At 42.9% G+C, this 25,909-nt stretch overlaps 1 protein-coding gene across 3 annotated transcripts in view; it reads left to right on the top strand.

Annotated features, from left to right (window-relative positions):
* The window catches only part of NTM (neurotrimin), a 593,292-nt gene that overhangs the window by 56,757 nt on the left and 510,626 nt on the right, over positions 1 to 25,909 (top strand). The window lies entirely within an intron of this gene.

Raw genomic sequence — 25,909 nt, forward strand, 5'->3', positions numbered from 1 at the left:
AGTGGCCGCTACACACAGTATAATGGTCCTTAGTGGCCCCTATACATAATATAATATTCCCTAGTTACCCCTACACATAGTATAATGGTATCTAGTGGCCCCTACACACAAAGTATAATGGTTCCTAGTGGCTCATAAACACAGGATAAACTCAGTGATCCATACACTTGGTATAATGGTCCTAGGAGCCCATATATGGTATGATTATTCCCCAGTAGCCTCAATACACTATATAATTTTATCTAGTGGCTCCTACACACAGTACAATGGTCCTCAGTTACCCCTACACATGGGATAACAGCCCCAGGGTGCCCCTATACAGTATAATTGTACTTAGTGGTCCCTACATAAAATATAATGGATCCTAGTAGCTTATAAACACAGTATGACGGTTCCCAGTGGCCCCTCCACATAATATAATGGTTCTCAGTTACCTCTACAAATAGTATAATGGTCCCTAGTGGCCCTTACACACAGTATACTGGTCCTTCTTCCTAGTGGCTCTAACACACAGTATAATGGTAGTTACTGGCCTCTACACACAGTATAATGGTCCCTATTGGTCCCACACACACACAGTACAATGGTCCCCAATGCCGTCAACATAAAGTAGTTAGTGGGATATAAATAAAAAGTAATACTTATCCATCCTAGTTCCCTGGAGCTCTCTTATGCTCTCCTCTTCTTGTCTGCAGCTTGCTGTAGCAGGTCTGCAATGAGCCACAGATATCATTAGCAGATGCCTGAATAATGCTTTATGCTTGCACCATTAGTTGAAAGAGCCGTATGTGTGGCATCCCAGGGCCCGCTGACTTTCTGGGTCCACCTCAGGGCTGCAGCACACACATACATACAACACTATCAAATAAATTGTTGTATGGGGCCTATCTGCTCACTACACTCTGACTGCACCCCAAGAACTTTTATGTGTGTAAGTGGCCATTTCTGCACTTATAAGGTAACTTATACCCTTCTCAACCACAAGTAGTAAGCATGTGGTCCAAAAATGTGCCACATTGTGAACAAATATCAAAAATACACATTAGTGTTCCAGTATTCTCCCAAGTCTTTGAGTAGGATTTTGAAATACATAAAAAGGTATTCCTACTGTTTAACAGACATCAATAGAATATTCTTATTGTCAGGGAGCCTATGGGTATGTTTAAAAAGTAAGGGTGCATGCTTCTGTAGTGGCAGCTTCCACTTATTGTACAGTTATATACTATAATATTGGGATCACTGGTGGCTGCGTGTAGGTGGAGTGACATTTGGTAATGTCCAGCTGCTGATACGTGAGTAAGTGCTCTATAAAAAAATAAATTTGTATAGCAATGTATTTTAATGAAATATACAATGCATTTGGAAAGTCAGACCCTTTCACTTTTTTCACATTTTATTATGTTGAAAAATTGCACTCAATACCCCATACTGACAAAGTAAAAACTGAATGTTAGAAATCTTTGCTAATTCATTGAAAAGGAAAGTCTAAAATATTGCATTGACATAAGTATTCAGACTCTTTATTCAGGACTTAGTTGAAGCATCTTTGGCAGCGATTACGGTCTCCATTCTTCTTAGGTATGATGCTGCAAGGTTTACACTGAGTATATACTCAGTTTTTGTGCTGAAAAGCCCCCCCTCTGCTTATACTCGAGTCAAGCAAAAAAATATATTTTTTTTTTTTGGGGGGGAGAGGGGGGGGTCTATGACCAGCCGAAATAGTAATGTATAGACTCTCCTATAAAATAGTGAGGAAAAAAAAGAAACTTTAAAAAAAAATTAAATTAAATTAAAAGTTCTAAATCACTCCTTTCCGTATAATACATATAAAAGTAGAACATTACTGTGAAACACATGCACATTAGGTATCCCTGTGTCTGATAGTGCCTGCTCTACTGAATATAGGGTCTGCAGTTCTCCTGTTCCATCGGGAAGGGGTTAATAGGAGCACTGCAGATACCCTATATTCAGCCAGACTGAATTCCAAGTGGGGGGGGGGGGGGGGACAGTCCTCAAGCTCAGGGAAGGGGAAGACAGACAACCAAAGCACCCCTTCTCCTTCCTCAGCACCCAGCAACTACTGCACCGGAAAACTATGACCATTTTAATTTTTTTAACTTTCCAGTAGCTGCTGCATTTCCCCCCCTCGGCTTATACTTGAGTCAATAAGTTTTCCCAGTTTTTTGTGGTAAAATTAGGGGCCTCGGCTTATATTCGGGTCGGCTTACACTCGAGTATATACGGTTCCTGGATTTGGGGATTTTCTGCCATTCTTCTCTGTAGATCCTCTCAAACTCTGTCAGGTTGGATGGACGCAATTGGTGGACAGACTTTTTCAGGTCTCAAAGATGATTGCTTAGGTTCCAGTGAGGACTGTGGTTCTGCCACTCAAGGACATTCACAGAGTTGTCCCTAAGCCAATTCTCTGTTGCCTTGGCTGTGTGCTTAGGGGTATTGTCTTGTTGGGAGGTGAACTTTCGGCCCAGTCTGAGGTCCCGAGCACTCTTGGTCAGGTTTTCATGAAGAATATCTCTGTGCTTTGCTCCCTTCAGCTTCCCCTGAATCCTAATTGGTTTCCCTGTCATTCATTCATTTCCCTGCCATTTTCTTGTGGAGAACTCACAGTTCTCCACAAGAAAATGGGGCTTGAACATGTTTATCATGCATGCCTGAGATTTCGATTCGATACCGTTGAGAATACAGACACTGGAGGCGGTTACTCTCAGGGAGGAGGACTTAGAGCACAAGCAACAGAGGTGCGCGTGAGGAAGATATGATGTTGGGGAAGGGGGGGGGGGGCTGATTAGCATATCCGTTTTACCGGTAAATCATAAAAATGAGGGGGGTCTTTTCAGGTATATGATTATCTAAAATGGCCAAAATCTAATGATCGAGCCCCTTTAAATTATTTTCAGTGGCATCAATAACCGGGCCCAAATGTGACAAAAAGACATAGGAGGAGATTTATTGTGCCATGTATGCCAGTTTTCTGGCATACAAGATAAAAAAGACACAATGTTTGGGGGTAAATCAGGATTCGGCTTAAAAATATGTGCTTTCTAGTTTTACACTTCCCTGGAAGGTGGTGAGACAGTTGGCATGGCATTGGCAAGCCACTGACCTCACCAGGTTTGTGATCACTTACTCCAGTTTACTGCCGTAAATGATCTCTGAAATCTAAGCCAGTTTGTAGCTTTTTGTTCAGACGCAAAGCCCAGTGGAGCATGCACCTTATCTTGAGGAGGCAAGCTTCTCATCATGTGAGGTGAGGTGCACCCTCCGCCAATGCAGAGCACATGGGAACTAGTGTTGAAAACACCAGACTTCATAAATCTGCCCCAAAATGCAGAAACTGACTGTTAGAGCTAATAGGTTAAATAATTGATACTGTAGTATATAGTGTGTGGACAGTGGCGTAACTACCTGGGTAGCAGGGGTAGCAGCTGCCACAGGGCCCGGGACATTAGGGGGCCCAGCAACAGCCGCTACCCCTGTGGTTTTTTTTTTCTTAATTTATTTACCGATCCTGGCAGTGGCCAGGATCAGTAAGTGACGCCGCGGGCCCCACAAACACTATTATTATACTCGGGGGTCTTTTCAGACCCCCCAAGTATAATGATCGGAGGCCTGGGAGAGGTAAGCAAACATAACAAACCTTGTTACTTACCTTTCCACACTTCAGGCAGATTCGGCCTACTTATGGACGCTCCCTGACGTCACATAACCCGGGACGCAGGTCCCGGTCATGTGACGTCCCAGGTCATGTGACGTCCCAGACATCAAAGAAGATGGCCGACATGTCCGAGGACTGCAGTGGAGCGGGAGATAGGTAAGTAACATTGTTTTTTTATGTTTTTATCCCCCCGGGTCTCCGATTATTATGCTCTGGGGTCTGAAAAGATCCCAGAGTATAATAATTGTTCATGGATGCCCACAGTGGAGCATAATACTGTGTGCAGGGGCCACTATAGGTTATAATACGGTGTGCAGGGGCCACTATGGTTTATAATACGGTGTGCAGGGGCCACTATGGGGCATAATACTGTGTGCAGGGGCCACTATGGGTTACAATATGGTGTGCAGGGGCCACTATGGGGCGTAATAGTGTGTACAGGAGCTACTAAGAGGAATAATAGAGAGTGCAGGAATGTGTGTGTGGGGGGGGTTGAATGGGGTCTTTGGCAGGCGACGGTCGGGGGGGGGGGGGATGTCAAAAGTTTGCCATGGGACCCTGCTGTTCCTAGTTACGCCTCTGTGTGTGGATATCCTGGACATCTCATCACCTGGGCCGCACCTCTAATGAGGTGACGTGAGGACAATATGGGCTGGGTGCCTGAAGAAGAGAGGACTCAAAGATGTGTGTGTTGCAAACTTTACAGAGACAAATCACAGCTGGAATAAGTGGCTATGGCGATCCAAAAGGAAGAGACGGGAAATGTGAGTGATTAGCGAGAGATGCCTGCTGTAAGACACTACAAAATGTTACTGCACTGTATTCACTGTGCTGTTACCACTAGAATTCTCCCCCAGTATTCAGTCGGGGGGGGGGGGGGGGGTCGTCTTTCAGTCCTACTCCTCAGGCAGCAGGTTCACCACTTCTCATCACAGTGTACTTACATTAGTATTGCATTATACTTAGTGATTTCAGTTATAGTGGACGGGGCTGTGACAACGTCTCAGTCATGATTTAGAGGTTGTTTGCCAGCAATAATAGATGGAATAGCTGTAGTATAAGGATGTCGTGGAAATCTGGTTAGTAATAATCATATAAATGATACTGACTTCATGTTGCTATCAGGTGACTCTCCTGTGTGTTACTCTCCCGGCTTCCCTGTATGTTACTGACATTTTTTCTGATAAGTGAGTCATTTATTGCACTTCAGTTCTGGAGAAGCTTCACAACTGTCTCCATATAAATATTCTTTCTATTTTCAGTCCTCAGATTTTGTGTCCTCGTTTCCGCCTGTTCTCGTGTCTCTACTTATCCTCTTCTCTGAGCCATTCACATGTTTTATCGATGCCCAAACAATTTCATCTTCCTTTTAATTTGCAATTTTGTGCCAAATGAATCAGAGTCCTCATAATCTGCCCATAAAGAGCGCAGCTGATGACCAGTCGCCAGTAACGCGCTCATTTCTCTTCGGTTGAGATTTATTTTGTCTGTATCGTTCCAGAGCAATACCTAATTGATGTGGTGTTTGCAAGCCCCTCGGGGAGCCCCCTGGCCAGAGTGAGCGCAGTAACGAGAAGCATCAGGAAAAGCTCACAGTTTAATACGTGATGTAAAATCTTATACAAATGGTAATATTTCATCCAGAGTAATTGTACGTTTATCAGTGTCCCATCTACTGGTTTCCGATGACTGGAGAGATCAAATCTTTGTTGCTTGTGTTAAAACTCCATGACGTAGAGTTCCATCATGGCGTTCCTATCACCGCACAATCACTGCAGAAGCCTGGAATTGACTGACAGCCAGGCACTGACTGTAACATCCACAAAGGCAGATAACTCTGACTGCGGCTGTTTACTTCTTTAGACGGCTTGGTTAATAGTGACTGCGGCATCTAGGTGGTTTGACGGAGGGAAGGGGCTTCCTCTGTACCCATGGTTGTAATGGCAGCTGGTGGATCTAACAAAGGCCTCTAGGCCTGCCATGGCCATATGCCCAGTAGACTACCTGTTAATGCCTGATCAGTGGTGTCTGACTGCTGAGATCCCCACCGATCCCGTGAATGGAGGTTCTCTCGTCCAGCCAACCAATGTGTAATGCCTCTCCATTCATTTTGTATGGGAGTGCTGGGGATAGTTGAATATAGCACTCTCTCCAATGCTCCTGTTGATAGGGGGTAATTGTCATTGATTCATAGAATGTAAGCTCTTGAGAGCAGGGCCCTCAGTCCCATTGTGTGAATTGACTATTTCTTTGTAATGTGTCTTTTTTTGTCTGTACTTGAACCCTACAAATTGGACAGCGCTGCGGAATATATTGACGCTATAAAATAAAATGTATTATTATTATTATTGTATTTGTTGCCTAATAAATCACAGCTGACCAGGCTGAAGAGAAATAATAGGTAGAATATTTGTGATGTGGTAACTTGTGTCCTCTCATAGTCTGGCGTTCTGGTTGCAACATTCGAGTTCACTACGGCCCAGCTCAGCATCACTTATCGAACGCTACACGTAACGTCCACACTGAAACCAGTCGTATGTGCAGGGAGGAGATCTATAGCTCCTTTCATCTGCTGGCCCTCTGACTTCTCCATCTAATGAAGCACTGTGTTGTCAGCCCTAGGTCTGTAGAGGACTCCTTTTGTAGTGCTACCTTCACCTTTCCAGGGAGATGATTGCTGGGATTATTTCTTCCTTTTGTATAAGGCTGTACTTGGCTCTGTATGTCTTTTACAATGCAGTCGTGCTCTTTACTAGGTTCATTTGGGGCCTTTATACGGTTTTTCAGGGTCTGTGATTGAAGCGCCTGTATTGATCATGCTTTCTACTGATGTCATCTAGGGTCCTGTTATTGTTTCAGTCAAGTGTTCGCTTAGAACTGTTGCTGAGTCCACGTACAGTTGAGAAGTGTTAATAAGTAAGGGAGTTAATTTCTGTAACTTGTTTTTGCGTGAATTCTGTGATATTACAGAATAATGCAGGTTACTACTTTGTATACTTTATGAGGATGCTCATTTGTATTGAAATGATGAGACTGATCTGCTTTATATGAAGAGATCTGAGACTCTGTCTGTGAAGGAACGCTGTAACAATGCTGCGTCTGCTCTAGTCATCATGATATTACCTTGTCACGTTCTCCTGTAGCCTCTAGCAGCAGAAGAATTAATAAAGTGTCGCGCTGGGAGATGTAGCCTGTCCGGTATATTACATTGGGAGTCATTGCTGTCGGAGATGAGGAGATTACAGGTGTAACGTGCTGCAGACTCTTCACTTATTGTAGTACTGCAGGATCCTGAGAATAGCAGATATTTTCACCTTATTACAGCTCATTATCCCAATGACCAAGCGTGCCATCTGCATAACGCCAGCCGTTGCTTATTACCCAGAAAATTGGCCCTCGCTCTGACGGTGATTTGCATTCGAAGTCTGCTCTTACCTCCTAGATACACATTGCGGCATGCTTACCCGCTCACTGATCTGAATGACTTCATATCTGGACGTTTACAGCAGCGATTACAATGGTAATGACATCAACGTAAACTTTTAATTTCCAGTTGGCGACTACTCCAAGTAGTGGAAAATTTAACCGTGAATCTCATTGGATCGGTTCTTGTCAATTTCTGCATTACATTGATATATGCATCTAGATGATCAAGGGAAGATGACACTGCTGAAAATATCAGACCCTGAAATGATATGAGTCAATGGAAAATGTTATTGCCTATGAATCAAGCGATGTTAGATACGGTACTTTTATATCAAAAAAGGCCATTTATTTGTAAATGCCTGAAAAAGAGACCTTTTGTGCTTTGAAAGCTTGCAAATGTACTTTTTCTGATTAGTCAATAAAGGTATCGTACCTATCATCGCTTGATTTTTTTTTCTACCGTGGAAATCCACAATTTTTTCTTATATTGTCTATGAATAGGATGAGTTGGTCATGTGTTAATCTGTACAGCAGACTCGTATTCTTAGTCCTGGCATGTAAAGAAGCTAGCCTGTACATGTAGCTCTGCAGCAGAACAATATACAATGTCTAAAATGAATATAAATCAATAATATACTTCCAATGTTTAGGCCCGATTCGCATCTATGTTTGGGTTTCCATTTGGGGTGTCCGCATGGGGACTCCTGAACGGAAACCTATACGCTTTAAGCGGTTACCTTCAGGAAACCCGCGGACTCCACAGAGTATAATGGAGTCCTTGTGGTTTTCGCTTGGTTTTTGCAGTACATTTCTCTCTGCATATTTCGTGCGGAAACCAAGTGGAAACCACATGGACTCCATTATACTCTATGGGGTCCATGGGTTTCCCAGGTAACCACTTTTTAATGTGTATAGATTTCTGTTCAGGGGGTCCCCAAGTAGACTCCCTGAGAGGAAACCCGAATGAAGATGTGAATCGGGCCTTACAATATACCGTTCTATGTTGTATGGATGATTCAAGAAAATAAGTCACTAGTAGAAAGCCCCGCTCCTCTCCATCTAAAATAAACTGACTAGTGTTACAGATGTATTAATATGATGGTTGAGAAGGGTATTCTGTCTTGAATTGAAGGCAGGCCACCTTGGTTGGGATCTATTGGTACATTTCTGACAGGTCTTGAGTAGAGAACAATGTATTATCCTGGTCACTAAAATTGTAGTTTTTAAAAACAACATGTCTTTCGGGGTTGGTCTATGAAGGTTGTTCTAGATGACACTGATGATCTGGCTCATGTCTTGATGTGTGATCTGGACTTCTATTGATGGAAATCTGCTGTTTGGTACAAGTGTTACGAGACTGAATCTCACAATGACTGGAAGGTCCAGCACATCACATCAGATTTTTCATACAACTTGTAGTCTTGTAGTCATTGCCTAGCACAGTCTTTCATTACAAGGTGGCTGACGCCAGTAAGTGGGGCCTGACTGACACATTCTCCTCCTTTTTTTTTTTCTTCTGCGCCAATGAATATGTTTGGTTTCTGTGCAAAATAAAAAGCCTAAATCATCATGTGAAAACATTGTTTTTGTTGAAGCTGAGTCCTTTGAATAAGTGCAGTCTGTGACCTAAACATGATTACTTCTTTTCTGTATGAAAACAGATTTTTTGCTGTGGTAGATGTTCATTAACCTCTGTGTTACTGATGTAGTAAGGTAGAAGCAGAGATCCTCTATTTCTTCAGAAAACTAAAGCCCAACCTAGTATGATACCACAGTATTCAGAAGATCATAGCTAATATCATGTTTATCAGTAAAAACAGCAGCATGCCAAGTATTAGCCCAATTCTGTTTTAACCCTCTCCATTTCTTCAGGGGTCTAAAAGGCATGTCATCCTTCGCTAATGGGGTTGTCCCATTACAGACATTTATCGTCTGCCCACAAGATGGAGGATGAGTGTCACATGGCTGGAGGTCTAACTGTTGGATCCTACAGAAATCAGGAGAATGTTAGGCTTAAAGTCCCTCTGGACTTGGCACACAATATTAGGTAAAGTAAGTCAACCAAGAAATAACATGAGGAATAATAAAGTGTGTAACATGTCTAGCAAGAGCCACCAAATTGATCACATCATGAGCCTCTGTGATAAATGTGGTAGATCTTCTGATTGCCTGGTCTTAGTTTACTTCTTGCTCTTTGATGGGCCAACTGAGAGGAGATGCCTTAAACCACTACTCCAAGTAGTGGAAAATTTAACCGTGAATCTCTTTGGATCGGTTTACTGCCAAAGTGCTGTATGCAGGGATAAAGTTGTATTACAAGATGGTTGTTTGGATGTTATTGGATAGGCACATACTCATATACTTAGAATAGCTCATCAACATCTAAAGGGTAAGGGTTCGAAACCCAGCAGATTGCTGGCAACATGAAGCTAGTGTAGCATAGTGACTTGAGCCATAAGTACACAGCTGTGTTCACTGTGTAGTGGCCGTGTCAGGTTAGGGAAACTCCCAATTATTTGATGGAAATCAAAATAACACTATGAAGGTCTGTGTATATTTGACTTATGTGATAGGAATTTTCCTGACATATGCCATGTGAAACCTGCAAACATGATATGAATTTTGCCTAAAGTATATGTCAGACAATGATCTAATGGTTATTAGCTAGATATGCCACAAAATGCTTGTGTGTAGCTCCAGATTTAGGGAACTCAGGGTGCAGTTCTAGATGAATTTGCTTTATATAACATTAGGGGCTTTGATGTATTGAAAGGAGTCTACAGAGCTGAATTGTTCTTTGTGGTTTGGTGCAATGCTCTGCAGCCTCATCCTCTCATATTTGGCTGCTCCATGGATGGTGACTCGTTCTGTAACATGTCTTCGGTTACGTTGCTGTCAGTCACCCCACATTGCTCTACATGGCGCTCATGCAAATCACCGGGGGGCACAAGTTCAGTGAGCAGAGCTTTGATTGACATCTCCGCTGCTGAGGAAGGTTTGAAAGCTGCAGTCTCCCGGATGCGCACGTCCTCAGCAGTTCATGGACTGGTGGATTTTCCAGACCTGATCTTGAATACATAAGTTGCACATTTGGTTCCTGCTGTTTCTGCTTCTCCTTGCTGGGAAATCACTTGTCCTTATCTGCGGCCTCCAGTGCCCAGTAATGGCGGTGATGATCAAGAAGGGGTTGTGCTGGAAAGTCAACACTGACGACTGATGTCTAGATGCAGCAGGAAGTATGCGGCAAATATAATGTCAAAGTAAGCGCCACACAAAAACCACAATTTTCCATGTGGTGTTCCCCTCTGCTCCCTCTCTCTCTGCCTGAGGCTTTGGAAACTCAGGGATTTTAGATGTAATTTAGAGAGGAGAAACCTTACACAAAGTTATTGATTTATCAGTCTCCGCACAAAGTTCAATCTTTACTCTGCGCTTCTTTATCACGCCTGGGAATGAGGGAGGGGCTTCGTTCTCTCATGTGGGAACTTTTCTTTGTATTCTACTGATCTTTATTTCTGTATTTATTTAAGGACCCCATAGAGAGAGAAAATCTTTGAGATTTTTATACTTGAAGCACTGTTATTGATGTAAATGGTCCAGTAACTTTACCTTTTCTTCTGAATGGAGATCAGTGGGGTCAGAGATCTTGGACCTCACCAATGTACCTGTATATATATCCCTAGCACTGTCTGTTCTGTGTAGGGTGCACCCATCTCCTTGATTTTGGCTGCAGAGTAAGAGCATGTGCCGTCGCCATGATCATAACACTCAGAGAGACGTTTAATGAATTATGCTTATCTGGTCAGAGGCGTGCTAAATTGTCAGCATGTAAAATTAATTTCATAGATCAGGCTGCAGATTCCTGCACTTATGGACAGGGGAGGGGGAACAACCCAGCTGATATTGAATTAGGCCACAGTTAGCGCATTCATTATGACTGGAGGGGGAGTGTTCCTATTAATAAGTGATGGCTCAGTGCCTCTGCTAATGGTATCCACTCAGTGACCCCCACAGCAGCCTTTCTCATGGCAGTTTTACTGGTGCTGCATCCTTTGGAATACTCTATACGGCACTAAGTACATTTACAGGTCCTATGGATTGTTAGATGTGTAACAGATGATATCTGATGCAGTTTGTATTGTCATTTTATTGTTAATTGTGTTCCTATCTATCCAATTTCTAGCTCTCTAAGGCAAACACAGCTGAAGTTATGTCAACGTGAATGTGACATGTATGTCTATGGAAAAACAGATGGTAAGCAGTGGATGCAAAATCCTAGTTTAACCATATACTGCTCTGACATTAACTTTTACACATTTTAACATTTAAAGTGCTCCAGAATTACCTTTTAGGGGGGAGAAAGGGTGCTTGCTGGTGGTTTTTACATACACATGGCACTTCGGTTGCCAAATCTTGTAGAAGAATTGACCATTTTGTTTACATGTAAATGCTACAGGCTTGTTGTTATTTAGGAGATAAATCTGTGGTTGTGAGCATAGTTGAAAAGCCACCAAGAACTATCCCTTTATAGGAGCAGATGTGAAATCAAAATGGTTTTGGTTATTTTGATGCCAACACTGTGGCTACAACAGGGTGGTATAGTGGAATGTGATGGGCCAGGCCGCAGGACATGTCTATCTGAGTGGTGACAGTGATAATAGTGTAGCAACATGAGTGCTAGTGTGGCATGGAATGATATAATGGACAAGGCCGCAGGACATGTCAAGCTGAGTGATGATGGTGGTGGTAGCTGTAGTAACATGAGTGCTAATACAGCATGGAATGATATAATGAACAAGGCTGTAGGACTTGTCTATCTGAGTAGTGACAATGGTGGTAGTGTGGCACCATGAGTGGCAGTACAGCATGGAATGATATAATGAACAAGGCTGTAGGACTTGTCTATCTGAGTAGTGACAATGGTGGTAGTGTGGCATTATGAGTGGCAGTACAGCATGGAATAATATAATGGACCAGGCCGCAAGACATGTCTGGCTGAGTGGTGACAGTGGCGTTAGCTGTTTAGGAATGGAAGGCAGCATCAGCAGTACAGTAAATGGAACATGATAAAGGGAGATAATAGCACCACTATTCAGAGGCTTAACCCAGAGGTGTGTGAAAATCCTTATGGATCCATGCCTGATTCATTTTGATAAAAGTAATTTTTTTCAGTGCTAGTGGTGGACAGTTTTGGCCTTCTATGTGTTACAACACCATCGACAACACTGAACACGCGCTCAACCATTACATTTGAGGCAGGGCAAGTTTAAATTCCCATGGCATACTGGGCTAGCTCCTTCCACTGCGCTAACCTATTGTTCCAGAATTCCATGGTGTCACATTCTGAAATATATGTGTGCTCTAAGTACTATTATACTCACTGGTGCAGCTGATGGGTGTCAGTTGCCTGTTGTGGCTTCGGTTGGCGCAGCAAGGTGAAACATTTATGGTTCATCATGTTCCAGATACTGTACTAGCTGCTAACACTTCTGCTTTTACTCTTTACACTTGTAGTTGTGGCACTAGCGGAGGTGGGGGAGCTGTGGCTGAGTGAGGTGGATTGGGAGTGGACAGAGGCCACCTGGATACACATGCAATTGAACGTGTATCAGTGGTCTCTGTAAATGCTGTGGTAAGCTGGGTATACAGTCTATCATTATAATATTCCAGTTTTTCTTCCCTTTGGGAGGCAGGGAAGAATTCCCTCATTTTAGCTTTATAGCGAGGATCCAAGAGCCATCCAGCACTCATCCCCAGCTAGATGCTAATAATACACCTTTCACTATGTAAACTGAGGAGCATACAGCCTGCCACTTTACCAGTGTGGTTTCCAGGGATCTACCATGACTGGTGTTCTTGGCTAGCGTGGTCATCATCATAATCTTAAAAGGAGTAAGAGACAGCCTCCTCCCCTGGCTGTGTGTGTGATATATCAAGGGCCCCCTCTGCATCCAAAAGAGAGTCTTCCTCTTCCTCCTCTACCAGTCTAGGAGTCCCAGTTCCTCCACAATAATGACCCTGACCCAAATCCTCATCCTCCTCCATCAACTCAAGGCAATGACATTGAATAAGAAGTGTATGCAGCAGTTGCCCCTGCTGAAAAATGTGTTGGCCTCTTCAAAGGGCTTGAGTAGCCGACAAACCCTCATGAGCCTTCAAACGAATCTTGAAATAACACATTGTCCCTGTGGTCAGCTGCATGCAGTAACCTTTAATCAACTTCAATTGCTCTCTGAGACACTCCAGCATGTTTTTTTTTTATTTATAGGGATCACAATGTACTTTTTTTTTCTTCCTATCAATATGTCTTTGTAGAATGGGAGGAAGTCCACGCAAACACAAGGAGAACATACAAACTCCATGCAGATGTTGTTCCTGGTGGGATTTGAACCCAGGACTCCAGCACTGCAAGGCTGCACCAACTTCCACCAAGTTAGAATGTCGCAGATTAGACGGTGGAAAGGCAGACTGTTTGGTTGCTGCAAATAGATCAGGGCATTTTTTGCAACATAAGAATAGTTGAAATGTGCAGAGATTTTTGTTGTCATGAGTAGCACCTCTTTTAAGCTAATCTACAGCTTAATAAAGCAGTGAACCACACATTCTTCATAGAGGGACAATGTGTTATTCTACCGAACTACAGAACAGCAACAATATTGGTGCCATTGTCGCTGTCAACACTGATTCCTCTGATCCAGTATCATTAATTGTAAAACCACATGGCAGTTCTTCACCTTACAGCCCTGAAATGAGGGGTGCGGAGGAGTGGAAGCAATGCCTTGCCATGGTGAAGATGGTGATGATGTGGGAAAATCCAGAGGAGGTTGATGTACCCTGCATGATATTGAAGGTGGTCCCGCACAATCTGGATGAAACTAGCACCTGGCCTTCTTGTGTTTCCAGACTGTGGCCGCATCCACTGAAAACTTTGGCCTAGTGTTCTGTGAAAGCCATGTACTGTCCTTCTCAATAATTGTTGCTCCAAGTGTCAACAGTGGTGCGCACATTTCCCTTGACTGACATATCCAGGGAAAGGCCCACATTCTCTGACAGATTGCGATATAAAGGTAGAGAAATAATAGTGGTTAGTTATTCTCTATCAAGGTTGAGTGCATGCCATCAATTTGCAAAGCACACTGGAATCCACTAAGTGGTATGGCAGTGACTGCACCACCAGAAACTTGGCCAGGTGCAAGTTATAACAACAATGACCAGCTACTAGGTGTAGATGTAGCCTGCCTACAAGCAATATCACAGAGGCGAATAGAAGAGTCTTGCTCACTTCTCCTGCCAGTGCCACTGTCAAGTCAGATGGTGATGCCTTTTCATGTGAGTATGTAAAGCTATCATTCTTACAATTGTTTCTGCACAGCTAAGTTTCTGCTTGCCGATCTTACACTATGGATTTAGAGATTGGTGATGTCGGAAAAAAAATTCTCACATGGGAGATGACTGTGATTAGTTTATGCTGACAACACCAGCAGCAGCAGAAACATGTCTGCCGCTACTACCATCGCCACCCTGTGAGTCTCTCCTACTTCTGACCCAGGTGGGCTTTTTGGATATTGGATGAAATAGTTACTATCAGCAATGTCACCACCCTCTTCATCTATTGTCACTTTGTCATTCTGACCCGGTTGACAGGTCCTATCCATATAAGAATCTTCATCTTCGGTAATGTCATAGACTTCTCTGTTTTTTTATGACACATCAGGGCCATGGGATTCCTGCACACCATAATTTCCACCTCCAGACAACCCCCTAGTGACAAGACCAGAACTACTACACCCCCTGCCACTACTACCTCCACCACCAACAGTCATGTCTTCCTCCTCTACTTGCAAACAATGCTGTCTGTTCTCATGTAACTCATCAAAAAGAGGAGGATGACTAATTTTTTAGCAGGTGCTACATCACTACTTGGATCTGTGTCAGTAAAAAAGATAAAAGAGACAGGGTTAATGATCTAAAAAGCCCTGCGGTATGTTACATTTTATGGAGGAGAAAAAAACACACAGAATCCTGACTCAAGATCACATCACTCTTGCATGTAATATCCTCCTGTGACAGAGATGAGCAAGCTAAGTAAGCAAAAACTTCCACTTCATACTCAACAAGTCTGCTACTGGTGGTGCCCCCAAAACCAGAAGTAGTGTTGCTGTGACCACCCACATTCTTATTGTTAGTACTTGCACAAGTGTTTCCTCCTCCCTCTCCTTTTGCCTCTCCCCAGCCCTTTTTTATAGTCATTTTACTGCACACTGCTTCATTCTAAAAGTGATTGCCAACAATTCTGACACTATATTTGTTTGTTTATATTTTACAAAAACTGTGTCATGAAAAATAGCAAAGCACTAAAAGGGTGGTCAGTGACTACTAAGCTAGAACTGTTTCAGTCAGCTTTTTTTTGCTGTTAAAATGGCGGCAGTTTGCATGTATGTTATGTAACAAAAAACAACAACACCTTTTACAGAGTTTTTTTTTCAGATAAGCAGGCTGTGTTTCACTGTTCACTGAGTTTTTTTTTTTCGATTAGTACAAGCTGCAAGACCATTTATTGGATCAGCAACAAAAAAAAAATGCTTAAAAAACATATTTTTTCAAGTTAGCAGACTTTTTTACACTATTTATTGTATAAGCACAAAAGATCCATTAACTGCTTCACACAAAATGATATGTATGTATGTCATTGGGCATAAAGAACTGTATGGAGAGGGCTCAGGATCACCCTCATTGATTACAGCTCTTTAGATGGCTAGGCAAAATGCAACTGCGGCATCATGGGTGCTGCCATTTTTAATAATTGCCGCACTCCAGAACGTCATCAGAGGGAGGTGATCAGTTGCCGTGACAGCCGGGAGTGTATTGAAGGCTCCCAGGCTTGTCATTACTATAATTCTATTATAAGCTGGCCACAGGCAGTGTGTAATAGAATTCAATGGATTTTACTATACACTGTAATACATTAGTGGAGCTATCAGACGCCATAGAGTTCAAGGTCCCTAGGGAGTCTGAAAAAAAAATTAAAAAAAATTTTCAAATGTTTTTAAAGTATTCAAAAAACCCCCCCACAAAATATAAAACTTCAAATCACACCCCTTTCCCTAGATCACATGTAAAAAAAAAAAAAAAAAATACTTTAGGTATCACCATGCTCAAAAACGGCTGAACTATTAAAAGGGTTGTCCAGGATAACCCGTTGTTTTGCAAGGAGGCCAGAAAAAAGAAACAAAAAACTCTCTTATTCACCTGTTCTTGGTGCTCCAATGTCTCCCACTTTGTCTGGTCCTGCTGCTTAGGGGTCATGCTTTGGCAAGAATCCTGCGTGTTTTCACTGAGGCCAATCAGTGGCCTAAGGAAAGGACCACAAAACATCACAGGTGATATATGTGAGTTGATGAAGATGAATGAAAAGAGATGATCTGCGGACACTCCTCGAGCCTTAAAACATTCGTAGCTTTATTCCATATAAGTTAAAAAATAGTATACACAAGGTGTCCAAAGGAAAATACACACAGTGCGTTAAAAGAAGACGCTTACGCGTTTCGGGGTTGCCCCCTTAATCATAGCATGTTCACTTTACAAAATCTTCGGACTTATAAATATAGTACACAGGTGTGATGCTTAATTGCCCTGTCACATGACAAAGTGTGATATATCGGAGTACAATAAAGTTATAATATTCAAACCATAGAGCTTTTACAGAGTGTTTATATTAAACTGCAACGCAAGTTTGTCTGATAATAAATAAAACCTCGTTATGACCACAAAAAGAGTGTCATAATAGGCTCTATTTTATTTTCTACTTATTTATAAAAGATTTATTTCTATTTTTATATATTCAGATTTTAGACACTGTAGTCAATCATTTTATTTACAACTACAGTAGTCTTAATAGAATTAAAAAATTATTTAAATTTGAGTTACTTAGTAACATTCTTACAGTGTGTTATAACCATATTAGTCTACACAATTCAACGTCAAACTAGTGATGTGTCACCATATAAAGTAACAACATTCAAAAAATAGGACATCGTTCAGACCGGAGTGTAATCTGCCGCGATAGTTTTGAAAATCTGGAATACAAATCGCGGCTAGATTACCTTTGATAGCCTCAGATTTTAAAATGGAGTTATATCAAGTCGCCCAATTTAGTGAATCTTACAGTTACCACAATAAACCGACGGTAAGGACCCCCGATCGCAGAGTATATAGTTATGTAAGTCAAATTTACACTCCGGGGAGGGAGGAGGAGCATTCGTTTTTCTTAAGGGGTCACGTGTTCTTTATTCACCAATGAGCAATCGAGGGTTGGGTCACAGCCTGTTTACGCCCATCACATTCCCGCTATAGCTCCCCTCTGGCCAAACGAATGCATAAAGAATCGTATTATACATTGAAATTGTTTTTGAGGGAGGAAGGAGGAACATTCGTCTCTCCTTTGGGATCACGTGTTCATTATCCACCAATGAGAATGCAAGATTGGGTCACAGCTTTTCTCCGCTCATCACACTCCCCCTAGAGCTCTATTCTAACTGAGCGAATACACACAAGATCATAACATGTTCCATTAGTGGTAAGTATACAGAAGAAAAATATATATATTTTAAAATGAAGAGACACAAGAGGATTAGTGACACTACTATTCTCAATATAACAGAGTTTAGGAAACGATTATTTGTAACTGTGGAAAAAAGGCCAAGATGATATACCAATCACAAATATGTGACAATGGTATAAAAATCCATACAGTTAGATATATATAGATATACTACGGAGCAGTATTATATAGACAGAATAGTAATGCTAAAGGATGTTACTATGCAATATATAAGATTTAATAAATATACGATATATCGGTTCTAATGTTCATTCCCATAGGTACTCTGCTATTGAAATTGAGAATATACCAAGCCTCCCTTTTTAATAGAGTGGTTTTGATATTACCCCCTCTAATAGATAAATTAACTATTTCCATACCATAAAATTTAAAAGACTGTGTATTGCCACTGTGGATTGTTGCGAAATGTCGGGAAGCTCCCGACATTCCTTCATTTATGCTTTTACCGCTATCTCTGAGATGTTCAGTGATGCGCGTTTTGAGGCTTCTGGTAGTGCAACCTATATAATCCACTTTACATGTGGTGCATTTTATGCAGTAGATAACGTTTTGACTCTCACATGTAATATGTTTTTTAATTATGCATCTAAACTTTGCTGCAAAACTAGTTATAATTGTAGTATTTTGACTATATTTACAGACTTTACAATTCATAGATCTACATTTGAAAAAACCCCTGTTCTCCAAATTAGTTTGATCAACGTTATTTATAGAGGGTAGGCAACTAGGTGCCAACAAATTGCCTAAAGTGTCACTAATCCTCTTGTGTCTCTTCATTTTAAAATATATATATTTTTCTTCTGTATACTTACCACTAATGGAACATGTTATGATCTTGTGTGTATTCGCTCAGTTAGAATAGAGCTCTAGGGGGAGTGTGATGAGCGGAGAAAAGCTGTGACCCAATCTTGCATTCTCATTGGTGGATAATGAACACGTGATCCCAAAGGAGAGACGAATGTTCCTCCTTCCTCCCTCAAAAACAATTTCAATGTATAATACGATTCTTTATGCATTCGTTTGGCCAGAGGGGAGCTATAGCGGGAATGTGATGGGCGTAAACAGGCTGTGACCCAACCCTCGATTGCTCATTGGTGAATAAAGAACACGTGACCCCTTAAGAAAAACGAATGCTCCTCCTCCCTCCCCGGAGTGTAAATTTGACTTACATAACTATATACTCTGCGATCGGGGGTCCTTACCGTCGGTTTATTGTGGTAACTGTAAGATTCACTAAATTGGGCGACTTGATATAACTCCATTTTAAAATCTGAGGCTATCAAAGGTAATCTAGCCGCGATTTGTATTCCAGATTTTCAAAACTATCGCGGCAGATTACACTCCGGTCTGAACGATGTCCTATTTTTTGAATGTTGTTACTTTATATGGTGACACATCACTAGTTTGACGTTGGATTGTGTAGACTAATATGGTTATAACACACTGTAAGAATGTTACTAAGTAACTCAAATTTAAATAATTTTTTAATTCTATTAAGACTACTGTAGTTGTAAATAAAATGATTGACTACAGTGTCTAAAATCTGAATATATAAAAATAGAAATAAATAAATCTTTTATAAATAAGTAGAAAATAAAATAGAGCCTATTATGACACTCTTTTTGTGGTCATAACGAGGTTTTATTTATTATCAGACAAACTTGCGTTGCAGTTTAATATAAACACTCTGTAAAAGCTCTATGGTTTGAATATTATAACTTTATTGTACTCCGATATATCACACTTTGTCATGTGACAGGGCAATTAAGCATCACACCTGTGTACTATATTTATAAGTCCGAAGATTTTGTAAAGTGAACATGCTATGATTAAGGGGGCAACCCCGAAACGCGTAAGCGTCTTCTTTTAACGCACTGTGTGTATTTTCCTTTGGACACCTTGTGTATACTATTTTTTAACTTATATGGAATAAAGCTACGAATGTTTTAAGGCTCGAGGAGTGTCCGCAGATCATCTCTTTTCATTCATCTTCATCAGCTGATTTCCTCTCCGGTCCGGAGGCAAGATCTTGCACCTCCATAGAAGCCACAGATAGTGGTAAGACGCAGCTCCTTCACTTCAGATATATGTGAGTACCGTCCCAGCAAAAATTTGATATCTTAACCAGTGACATAACTAGGAATAGCGGGGCTCCAAGGCGAACATTTGACATGGCCCCCCTTCCCGACTAAAAAGACGACTGAGTATAATGATAGCGGTGTTTGTGTGGTTCGCGGGTCCACACTCTTACTAACCGATCCCGGCACCTGCTCAATGCTGCCGCCGTAGAAGGGCAAGCGCCAGTGGATCAGCAGGTAATGTCCTATAAAAAAAAATTCTGCAGTAGTAGCATCTAGAGATGAGCGAACACTAAAATGTTCGAGGTTCGAAATTCGATTCGAACAGCCGCTCACTGTTCGAGTGTTCGAATGGGTTTCGAACCCCATTATAGTCTATGGGGAACATAAACTCGTTAAGGGGGAAACCCAAATTCGTGTCTGGAGGGTCACCAAGTCCACTATGACACCCCAGGAAATGATACCAACACCCTGGAATGACACTGGGACAGCAGGGGAAGCATGTCTGGGGGCATAAAAGTCACTTTATTTCATGGAAATCCCTGTCAGTTTGCGATTTTCGCAAGCTAACTTTTCCCCATAGAAATGCATTGGCCAGTGCTGATTGGTCGAGTTCCGTACTCTGGCCAATCAGCGCTGGCTCTGCTGGAGGAGGCGGAGTCTAAGATAGCTCCACACCAGTCTCCATTCAGGTCCGACCTTAGACTCCGCCTCCTCCGGCAGAGCCAGCGCTGATTGGCCGAAGGCTGGCCAATGCATTCCTATGCGAATGCAGACTTAGCAGTGCTGAGTCAGTTTTGCTCAACTACACATCTGATGCACACTCGGCACTGCTACATCAGATGTAGCAATCTGATGTAGCAGAGCCGAGGGTGCACTAGAACCCCTGTGCAAACTCAGTTCACGCTAATAGAATGCATTGGCCAGCGCTGATTGGCCAATGCATTCTATTAGCCCGATGAAGTAGAGCTGAATGTGTGTGCTAAGCACACACATTCAGCACTGCTTCATCAAGCCAATACAATGCATTAGCCAGTGCTGATTGGCCAGAGTACGGAATTCGGCCAATCAGCGCTGGCCAATGCATTCTATTAGCCCGATGAAGTAGAGCTGAATGTGTGTGCTAAGCACACACATTCAGCACTGCTTCATCAAGCCAATACAATGCATTAGCCAGTGCTGATTGGCCAGAGTACGGAATTCGGCCAATCAGCGCTGGCTCTGCTGGAGGAGGCGGAGTCTAAGATCGCTCCACACCAGTCTCCATTCAGGTCCGACCTTAGACTCCGCCTCCTCCGGCAGAGCCAGCGCTGATTGGCCGAAGGCTGGCCAATGCATTCCTATGCGAATGCAGACTTAGCAGTGCTGAGTCAGTTTTGCTCAACTACACATCTGATGCACACTCGGCACTGCTACATCAGATGTAGCAATCTGATGTAGCAGAGCCGAGGGTGCACTAGAACCCCTGTGCAAACTCAGTTCACGCTAATAGAATGCATTGGCCAGCGCTGATTGGCCAATGCATTCTATTAGCCCGATGAAGTAGAGCTGAATGTGTGTGCTAAGCACACACATTCAGCACTGCTTCATCAAGCCAATACAATGCATTAGCCAGTGCTGATTGGCCAGAGTACGGAATTCGGCCAATCAGCGCTGGCCAATGCATTCTATTAGCCCGATGAAGTAGAGCTGAATGTGTGTGCTAAGCACACACATTCAGCACTGCTTCATCAAGCCAATACAATGCATTAGCCAGTGCTGATTGGCCAGAGTACGGAATTCGGCCAATCAGCGCTGGCCAATGCATTCTATTAGCCCGATGAAGTAGAGCTGAATGTGTGTGCTAAGCACACACATTCAGCACTGCTTCATCAAGCCAATACAATGCATTAGCCAGTGCTGATTGGCCAGAGTACGGAATTCGGCCAATCAGCGCTGGCTCTGCTGGAGGAGGCGGAGTCTAAGGTCGGACCTGAATGGAGACTGGTGTGGAGCGATCTTAGACTCCGCCTCCTCCAGCAGAGCCAGCGATGATTGGCCGAATTCCGTACTCTGGCCAATCAGCACTGGCTAATGCATTGTATTGGCGTGATGAAGCAGTGCTGAATGTGTGTGCTTAGCACACACATTCAGCTCTACTTCATCGGGCTAATAGAATGCATTGGCCAGCGCTGATTGGCCGAATTCCGTACTCTGGCCAATCAGTGCTGGCCAATGCATTCTATTAGCCCGATGAAGTAGAGCTGAATGTGTGTGCTTAGCACACACATTCAGCTCTACTTCATCAGGCTAATAGAATACATTGGCCAATCAGCGCTGGCCAATGCATTCTATTAGCTTGATGAAGCAGAGTGTGCACAAGGGTTCAAGCGCACCCTCGGCTCTGATGTAGCAGAGCCGAGGCTGCACAAGGGTTCAAGCGCACCCTCGGCTCTGATGTAGGAGAGCCGAGGGTGCACTTGAACCCTTGTGCAGCCTCGGCTCTGCTACATCAGAGCCGAGGGTGCGCTTGAACCCTTGTGCACACTCTGCTTCATCAAGCTAATAGAATGCATTGGCCAGCGCTGATTGGCCAATGTATTCTATTAGCCTGATGAAGTAGAGCTGAATGTGTGTGCTAAGCACACACATTCAGCTCTACTTCATCGGGCTAATAGAATGCATTGGCCAGCGCTGATTGGCCAGAGTACGGAACTCGACCAATCAGCGCTGGCTCTGCTGGAGGAGGCGGAGTCTAAGATCGCTCCACACCAGTCTCCATTCAGGTCCGACCTTAGACTCCGCCTCCTCCAGCAGAGCCAGCGCTGATTGGCCGAATTCCGTACTCTGGCCAATCAGCACTGGCTAATGCATTGTATTGGCGTGATGAAGCAGTGCTGAATGTGTGTGCTTAGCACACACATTCAGCTCTACTTCATCGGGCTAATAGAATGCATTGGCCAATCAGCGCTGGCCAATGCATTCTATTAGCGTGAACTGAGTTTGCACAGGGGTTCTAGTGCACCCTCGGCTCTGCTACATCAGATTGCTACATCTGATGTAGCAGTGCCGAGTGTGCATCAGATGTGTAGTTGAGCAAAACTGACTCAGCACTGCTAAGTCTCTGCATTCGCATAGGAATGCATTGGCCAGCCTTCGGCCAATCAGCGCTGGCTCTGCCGGAGGAGGCGGAGTCTAAGGTCGGACCTGAATGGAGACTGGTGTGGAGCGATCTTAGACTCCGCCTCCTCCAGCAGAGCCAGCGCTGATTGGTCGAGTTCCGTACTCTGGCCAATCAGCGCTGGCCAATGCATTCTATTAGCCCGATGAAGTAGAGCTGAATGTGTGTGCTTAGCACACACATTCAGCTCTACTTCATCAGGCTAATAGAATACATTGGCCAATCAGCGCTGGCCAATGCATTCTATTAGCTTGATGAAGCAGAGTGTGCACAAGGGTTCAAGCGCACCCTCGGCTCTGATGTAGCAGAGCTGAGGGTGCACAAGGGTTCAAGTGCACCCTCGGCTCTCCTACATCAGAGCCGAGGGTGCGCTTGAACCCTTGTGCAGCCTCGGCTCTGCTACATCAGAGCCGAGGGTGCGCTTGAACCCTTGTGCACACTCTGCTTCATCAAGCTAATAGAATGCATTGGCCAGCACTGATTGGCCAGAGTACGGAATTCGGCCAATCAGCGCTGGCCAATGCATCCCTATGGGAAAAAGTTTATCTCACAAAAATCACAATTACACACCCGATAGAGCCCCAAAAAGTTATTTTTAATAACATTCCCCCCTAAATAAAGGTTATCCCTAGCTATCCCTGCCTGTACAGCTATCCCTGTCTCATAGTCACAAAGTTCACATTCTCATATGACCCGGATTTGAAATCCACTATTCGTCTAAAATGGAGGTCACCTGATTTCGGCAGCCAATGACTTTTTCCAATTTTTTTCAATGCCCCCAGTGTCGTAGTTCCTGTCCCACCTCCCCTGCGCTGTTATTGGTGCAAAAAAGGCGCCAGGGAAGGTGGGAGGGGAATCGAATTTTGGCGCACTTTACCACGTGGTGTTCGATTCGATTCGAACATGGCGAACACCCTGATATCCGATCGAACATGTGTTCGATAGAACACTGTTCGCTCATCTCTAGTAGCATCTGCTTCTGAGCCCCCTACTGTCCTAGGCCCTCTGGCAGCCGCTACCGCTGCTACCTCAGTAGTTACACCCCAATTTTAATCCTTTCACTCCCAGAGTTTTAGAGAAATTTTATTCCTCTGATAGCCAAGACAAATTTTTTGAGTTATGGAATGGAGAAAAAAAAACTAATTTTTAAGGAGATGCCACTGTGGCTGGACGTATAAATACCTGAGTGGTAGGAAAAGGGTTAAATAGGGTTAAAAAATCATACTTACCCTTCCCAGGGGCCTCCTAGCACAGTCCAGTCCTGTGCCAGCCTATTTTTAAAAAAATTCAGATTAGTGCAGGCTGCAAAACAGTAGATTGTGTTAGCAACAAAAATACTAATACAACAAAACAAAAACTAATATTTTTACAGATAGCACTGGTGTGCAATTTCCACGTACCCATCAATAGAATAGATGAGACAGAGCCACTTAAACTGACAGGAATAGGACCTGTTCAATGTTTTATAGCTTGGTCCTACACCCTGTTATTACGTGTAAGTAATAATGGATAGCACACAGATGAAAAATATGCATCATGTGCATGGGACTCTTATATAGAAAGCCACAGAGTTCTGTTCCCTCCAGCCACATAGTGATTGACAGCTCTGCATGTATGCACACTCATGGAGAGAGCCTGTTTCAGGAATTGTACCAATTCATTGACAATAAACCGAGATCTTGGAGTTGTGAAGAAGTGAAACAAAAAGTTGCAGAAGTTTTTATTACACAGTGATTGGACTTTATTTTTAGAAACCTGAAGGATGGATTGCTGGAGCACTGCACTGGGTGTCATTCCTCCACCTTGGTAGTTAAGACTTTTATGTTTCGTTGTAGATCTTTCCTTCAGTGTGAGCCTCTGCAGGGTACATTCACCCTGTGTGTGTCCGCCATGGAAGGGGGTAAATGTGAGATTAAAACACTTTATTTAATTGATCTTGCCCACAGTTCTCTGCTCTGTATAGTGCAGCACACCTGAACTAATAGTGCGGAGTGCTCTGTGGGAGCCGGTGTGGGGATGAGTTTAATGAGGCCCTCAGAGCCTCCAGATGGGTTCAAGGTTCAATCTGTAACACGCTCTTAAAAGACATGATGTTAATTTTGAGGTTTAGCAAATCTTCTCCTGCAATTCATGAAAATTTTACTCTTGTGCGCACAGTCAGCACTTGTAAAAGTGGTCGGAAATTTTTTCTCTTGGCCCATGCATACTGAGGAGGACAACGTAAGGCATGCCCAGAATTCAGAAAGATTCTGTGGAGGTGATCTTTCTTCTGGTATTGTATGCTAGGAGAGTAACAGACTCACCAGAGACTTGGGTGCAATGAAGAATAAATTTATTTAAACACCAGGGAACATTTATCAAATGTGTGATGAGTGGTAGACAGATGATGCAAGTGATGTGTGCTATAGTCGTGAAGCACTTAATTGTCAATCTTGTTCTACAGCTAGAATGATGGGTCTGGTTGAAGATGCATCAAAGCACAGGGGGTAAACACTTTGCAAATCTTCTATTGGTTAAGGCTAGGGCTTCATAGTGATAAGTGTTGTGTACATCAAGTCACATATAATTTAATCTAATTATTATCTATGGGGTAGGGCTGAGTGATTATGGCCTAAATCAAAACCGTGATTAATTGGTCATTTTACCTTGATTACAATTAGTGTGATTATTTATGTCACACTCCCTTTAAACTATGTCCCTTTTACAGTGCGAGAACGTGTTGGGCGAACCTCGTGAAATTTGCCTTGTTGTTTTATTCAGACCGATTCGAAACAGCATGAACAAAATCCAATGTGAATGGTATGTCGGTATGTTGAGATTTCTGGCCCTAAATTTGGTAGCAGCAAAACCAGCTGTTTCTGGAATCTTTGGAATATACTGTAGACATACAACTTACTGGAGAAAGGTCTGAAACTCAGCAGTTGGCCTTGTGAATGTTTTATATATATTAT

This window comes from Leptodactylus fuscus, chromosome 6, assembly GCF_031893055.1.
Source record: "Leptodactylus fuscus isolate aLepFus1 chromosome 6, aLepFus1.hap2, whole genome shotgun sequence".
In the NCBI taxonomy this organism is placed as follows: Eukaryota; Metazoa; Chordata; class Amphibia; order Anura; family Leptodactylidae; genus Leptodactylus; species Leptodactylus fuscus.